Genomic DNA, 7,217 nt, shown 5'->3' with positions numbered 1-7,217 from the left:
ATTTTCTTGTCTAAGAAGTCTGAGGAGTTTATATTTCATTGAAAAATAATTGCTTGATTTTCTGTCCTAAGATGTGTCTCTCATGTTGGCATCTAAGCAGTAAATAATAGCACAAAACCAAACATTATCTGATGACCTACTGCCAGAAGCACAGGAGTCTGGAAGCCTGAATGGTAGTCACTAGACTAACGTGACTTTCAAAAGATGTTGGAAATCTTGCAAGTATAACTTTTCCTCTGTAAAGCAGGAACAATTCTGTTTTGACATGATTGCAGAAAGCTGGAGGACAGGCATTTTCAAGGGTTTCTCTTTCCATGTTGTCCCCTGCTGAAGGCAGAGCAGAGTCATGCTGAACCTTCACTGGCACCAGGTCTGAGAGAGGAGGAGCAACCTTGTTGCGACTTCAGGATTTCCTGGGCTCTACAAGGCACAATGAGAGGATGCTTTATGAAGCATATTATTTTCCTGGCTTTCAAAGGAGGCTAGCAAATTCTGTTTGATATGTGTGAACTTTCATTCCTTTCTATAATATAAGGAAAACCTTCATATTTCAGAAGCATAGTATATACTAAGTTTAATAAAGCTGGTGAGATGTTTATACACATACGTCTGTGGTTTGAGAGACTATAACTGTCAAAAGTAATGTGAGTGGAATGGAATAGTGGTGTGAGAGCATGGGAGGAGTGACAGAGCCACACAGAAATGTAATTTAACAAAACAGATGGAGGAATACAGACTAACCTGCTCAGCTCAGGGAGCTGTTGGAAGCTTGCTTACCTCATGCTGAATGCTGCTCATTGCTTAATCAGTCAAGATATAACTCCCCAGACTGTATATGGGAAATTGAAGGAAGAAATATTGAAAAACTATTTCTCTGGATTCATTCCAAGGCTTGATTTTGACACCTTTTTACTACTGTCATATGAAACTTCTATGTGTCAGGTCAACAATAGAGCACTGTTATTCAAATTCAGTGTATTCCTTGACAGTTACAAACTGAAAAAAGAAATTGTAAAAGAGAGTGGAAATAGGGAATAAGTCATAAAACTGGCCAGTCAGCAATTTTCCATCAGCAAACAGGCAATGCAGCAGTAATGGTCTTTCTAGTTAGCATGTTCCAGCAGCGTGTTTTGGAGTGTGATCCCAGTGATGACACCAGTTTTATGAATATGGTTGCACTGGCCAAGTCTCCTGTACTGAACATGCAGCCAACACTGCTGGCTCCTGTTAGGCTTGTACTTCCTACATTTGAAGTATAAAGCTTACCTTTCTTTTCCATCTCTGAAACCCTATATACATTTCAATGTCTCTGCAGTGGAGTCCAGTGCACAAAGAGTATTGAAAGGGATATTAGAAAGCTCTCTAACAGAAAGCCAACATGAAAGGAGCTCCTACTCCCTGTGTTCACACTCACTGGGAGGGAAGAAAGTGATCCATCACTCCCGGGACATAAATGAATGAAGGGGGAATGGAAATTACATTAATTTCAAGATAAAATTAAACCTCTGGATAATTTTGCTTCGCCTCTGATTCATTTAAAACTTTGATTAACCAGGCCTGCGTTTTCTTTAATAGAGGCCAGAATTACATTTTCTTTGTAACTTATTTATGCTTATTGCTAGCAAGCCAAATGAGTCAGTGTGGTCTCTTAAATCCAGGTCTTTACACACACTGACAAAAGAAATGCTTATGCAGATTTCAGCCAATGCATTCCCACACTGGAAAATTCTGTTTACTTCACCTTTACATCCTCTCTGCTCTTATTGACTGTTATATCTCACAAATGGAAGACAGACATCTAATGAAAACATAAATACCATCACTCTGTGTCTTGGTGATCTTCCTCCCCTTCAAAAGGAAAAGACCAAAGGCTCTTTCGTTCAAAGTCTACAAAGATTTTAGGTAAAATCCCAGTGTTATTGAAGGCAATGTCAAAACTCCCACTGAGTTCAATCAGGTCAGGATTTCACTGCCTGGTTTTGTAAAGCTGATGAATAAGAGGATGTAGGATATGGATATATAAAGCAATCAAGTCACAGAATGTGAATCATGCACTGTATGAGCTGGGCTTTTATAATACAAGAAACAGGGTCATCCTGGGAAACTGAGAGTTGCAAATGTAAAGCTAATAAAAGAGAACTGTTTTCCTCCCATGCATAGTTACTTCTGGAACACTGTGGTACAATCTTTGCACCTCTGAGTGAAGGGCTTAGACAGAGTCAATGTCAGTTGCTGAATAAGATTGAGCTTGAGTTACAAGGGGTGAGTATGGAGATACGTAGTAGAAAATAAGCTCTATACATGTCTATGTATCAATAAAAGGATATCAAAACAAAAAAAAAATACGAGTTTTGACAAAATGCTTAGTTGTAATCACACCCTTTCGAAAACCAGGGAAGTGACAATTATTGCAATACTTTCTCATAAAGTGTTCCTATTTGTCATCTTAGCTGAAGGGAGTTACACTATACAGAAGAGATTTCCATAGGTTCTGTTGAAAATAAATGTGAACAAAGAGATGATGCTGTGAAATCAGTGTGCACAATGTATGTCCCAGCAATAGACACAAGGGTATAACACTGAGTAACCCGATGTTTCCCGATCCAAACAGGAGCTGCACTCTGTGCCCTCCCACTTACTGTCCTATCTTTGCAGTGTAGCCGGAACTTAAAGAGAAAACAGTTACTTGAGGCAAGTAAAAAGTCAAACACTTAATTACAATGTTAGAAGGAAGTTAGAAAGAAAGAACAAGACAGGAGCAGGAGATTGGAGTAGGTGACAAGAGGTCCCTTCTGACCTGAATTATCTTTTGATCCTGTGAAAACACAAGAACCTGCAAACTCAAAATGCACCAGATCTCAGCCTCCTGTTCTCATTGCTGTAGGGGATTTCTCTGATGCCTTTCCTGGCCACAAGGGCCCAACTCATTTGTATTGCTCCTTACATCACATCTGCAGAACTTCCTTATTAATCTGCTCGCTAGGGTATATCTGTACTGTTGCCTTCATTTAGATATCTGGCACTTGTGAACAGTTTAAGGATTGCTCTTCAGTTTATCTGAAAATTAATGAGATTCTCCTCTCCTTAATGCTGATTCCTCTACCTATATAAACATTTTTCTCCTAGGAAATCAACCAAATTGAAGTTATAAATTCACAGTTGCAATATTTTGTAAAATATGTATCTGAGAAACATGGGTTTTTTCCTCACAGCAGTCTTTATGTCTGTTGGATTTACAGAGACATAGCACATGAATACGTATCTTCTACTTTAAAGGCCACCCTGTGACAATATGTTATTGGTCTCCAGATCAGTAATAAGTTAAGAAATCCACCCTGTTAAAAGCCAGAGCAAGATGGACAAAATAAAAAGAGAAAAAAATAAAAGGAAAAAAGCCCTTTTTTTTCATTAAAAATTTCACGTTTTTTAAAAACTTCAAACTGTCATGATTTTTCAAGCACTCTATTTCAGAGAAGGTTGCTGGGGTCACACAATAATGTGTCAATCATCTTAATCAGTGCTTGCAGCTACTGAATAGAAACTCACAATTTTCTCTTTCCATTCTAGTTGGATTTGTTTCATTCTGTCACAGAAAGAAAAAAATATGATTACTTTATCTTTGTTTTACTTCCACTTAGCAACTGAGATGTTTGTCCAAATTGGATACTCTAATGTTTGTTCCTGCCATGTATCACTCTACGAAGAAAGCACCAATATTGGGATTTTACCCAAAGACCTTGGACCAGATCTTGGTACCCACTGAGTCTGTAATAGCTGGTTTATTATATAACTGATTCAGCTTTGATTTAGCTCAGAGTGCCTGGCTTTTAATTGTACAGAAATCCATGAGATGGGAGGGGAGGGAAAAGAATCATTGTGACTCATCTGAAGACTTAGTTAGCAGAGTCCTTTTTTTGGATCTTTTCCCCATGAAAATAACCTCACAAATGTGAACTGATATAATCCACTTGCTAAAGAAGGTCCCCCTCTTTTATCTCTTGGACCACCTTATCAAATTATAGAGAACATCTCCACTGCAGATGAATTCAGTAATCAAAGCTACCGATCATCGTTATTTTACTGTTTAAGAAAGAAAATGCTAATGAAGACCGAAAGAGTAGATGATAGTAAGATTGGCTCGTTTGACTACAGTCTCGTTTTGGTACTTCTGCTTTAAGAACTTTGATGGAGAATATTCCTTTAGGATAGCTCCCTTTCAAAATAAGGTAAAAATTCCTTATTTCATAAATTAGGGTTGAGTGTTATCTTACAATATTACAGATAGGGAAATTTCAGCTGTATAATTCCATGTAAGGATTGGGAAATTCTGATTAGAATATTTATGAATGACTTAAGAGAATTTGTAAAGAGAAGTATACTGATCTGACCTGAAGTTATGACATCAAAATAAGTATTAAAAAGCCATTATTTACAAAAACTCCACTATTGAGATTGTTCAGGAATAGGAAAGCCATTTATATCAAGAAATTAAAACATGATTAAATTAATCTCTTTCAGAGTACCAGAAATCAGTTCGTGCATCCTTTTCTAAAATAAGTCATTGAAAGGAAACATGATTCAGCACCTTAAGCCATAAATGATAAGGCTATTTTTATTCTAGAATATTCTGGAGCTATAAAATGTCAGATGAGCCATGTTTTTCATAAATTTTATTTGTTATCACTTAAGACATGACCAAAATTTATCATTTTGTCATCTACCCTCACAAAAAAACCTCAACAACCAAAATCAAAACAACCCAAAACCCCTGAATAATTCATTAACATCTCTACAAGAAAAAGAAAATCAACTAAATTTCATGATGTGGCAGAGCTTTATAACTTTATCTCACCACTGTCTCTTGAGCTATATCTCTCACATACTTCCAGGTTGGCATTGCTTTGGTGTCTTGGGACATGTCCCTGCCATTTGGTTGACAACTGACAAAATAGTCCCTAATTGTACAAGTAACCTTTTGCAATGCACTGTGATTTGCAGTGGCATATATTACATATTAATTTGAATAACCAACTAAATGCTCTAAAACAGTAGAGAAAAATTAATGCAAACTGAGAACTACAAAACCTGCTTTCCTGAGTCTTTGTGAGTATTTATGGCCAAGAATGTTAGCTCCTTTGAAACTTAAAATTGGAGTAGAAGGAATCATAAACCAGACAACATAGTTGTCCCATGCAATTTCATAAAATAAATAAATAAAATCCCAGCAATATCAGCGCCAGCTATTCTTTCACTGAATAGTCTTTCACTTCATGGGTACAAACAGAAATAGATGACATCTGAAGTTCAATAAAAAGGCAGGCTAAATATAACAACGTAATATTATAAGAATAAATTTTAACATTTTATAAAAGAGCCATTTATAAACACCTTGCTGGTAGCAACTATCCAGTTCAGGTGCTAATTTAATGTGGGATTTCTCCTCTGACAAACAAGAGGTGGAAATGGGCTTTTGGGAATTAAGGGTCTGGCACTCATACCCCTAATGCCTGACGTAGCAAGGACTTTCCTCACCTCATGCTCTCTTAGTCCAGGTCTGAACTGGCTGAAACAAAACTGTCTGCGCTATCTCCCTCTTCTTCTCCCTCTTCTCCCTCTTCTCCCTCTTCTCCTTCTCCTTCTCCTTCTCCTTCTCCTTCTCCTTCTCCTTCTCCTTCTCCTTCTCCTTCTCCTTCTCCTTCTCCTTCTCCTTCTCCTTCTCCTTCTCCTTCTCCTTCTCCTCCTTCTCCTTCTTCTTCTTCTATTATTATTATTATTTTTATTCTACTGTGCTTGCAATGTATCAAGCTCAGGGTATGTAAGTTTTAAGCAAATACTTAACGTGAAAAAAGACAGCCAAGATCATAGAATCATAGAATAGTTTGGGTTGGAAGGGACCTTTAAAGGTCATCTAGTCCAACCCCCCTTGCAATGAGCAGGGACATCTTCAACTAGATCAGGTTGCTCAGAGCCCTGTCCAACCTGACCTTGAATGTTTCCAGGGAGGGAACATCTACCACCTCTCTGGGAGATCTGTTCCAGTGTCTCACCACTCCCTCTGTAAAAAATTCCTTCCTTATATCCAGTCTAAATCTGAGCTCTTTTAGTTTAAAACCATTACCCCTTGTCCTATTGCAACAGGTCTAGCTAAAAAGTCTGTCCCCATCTTTCCTATAAACCCCCTTTAAGTACTGGAAGACTGCTCTAAGGTGTCCCCAGAACCTTCTCTTCTCCAGGCAGAACAACCCCAACTCTCTCAGCCTTTCCTCAGAGGAGAGGTGTTCCATCCCTCTGATCATTTTTGTGGCCTCCTCTGGACCCGCTCCAAAACACTGATAAAATAAGTATTCTAGTGGAAACAGTGTTCCATTAGTGACTCCTCTTCACTTTTTCTCTTTTCAGTGCTTAAATGGCTTTTCTGGATTTAGGACTGTTGTATGGCTGTTAGTAACTGCCTCAGTTCATTAGTCCATGTCTGTATCATTGCACACAATAGCTTTCTGCAATAGAATTGCAGACTAAAATCAGTTACAAGATTTCATTTTAAAATTAACAGAGATATCAGAGTTGTAAATTCACTGAAAGAAAGATAAGAAACAAACTACAAGTGATTAAGACAAGTAGAACAATTTAAATTTTCTCTTCACCATTTTATCTAGGCCTTCATCTGGAATCACAAGCAAAACTTCTTTTACATTCACAAGTTCCATAAGTGTTCAATAGGCACACAAATGCCCATAGTCTCTTTTATTTCTGTTCAAGGTATAGAAGGCATGTTTCTTTTTGGAGAGAAAGCACACCTTGAAATTACTTCCTTAATCTGATGTCTTCTAGATCATTTATCATAGTGTTATCTAAATGTATTAATATAATTACCAACAAGACAGTCAGCAGTTTTTAACTGAGATACTAAAAGGTCTTTGACATTCATGCAGCAGTAGGTTTGCAAAAACAGGAAACTGATTTGTTTGAAGCAGTGTAACAAGTGTGTAGGGAACCTCTGCAGCGCCCATCCCTGCTCCAAGCCTCCTTGGCCTTTGCCCCTGTTGCAGCCAGACATTATTTGACATTGAAAGAAGATGAGTGTACATAATGACCTCTTAATTTCTCTTTATTTGAATGCTTTGTCACATATGATATAAAATGAGAAAACAGACACACATCCTTCAGTCAGTGTTTCTATTTAACCTTTCTTTCCTTCCACTGTAACCATCTTTTTT

The sequence above is a fragment of the Strix aluco genome, chromosome 3 (assembly GCF_031877795.1).
Source record: "Strix aluco isolate bStrAlu1 chromosome 3, bStrAlu1.hap1, whole genome shotgun sequence".
Lineage (NCBI taxonomy): Eukaryota > Metazoa > Chordata > Aves > Strigiformes > Strigidae > Strix > Strix aluco.
This window is presented reverse-complemented; position numbering follows the sequence as displayed.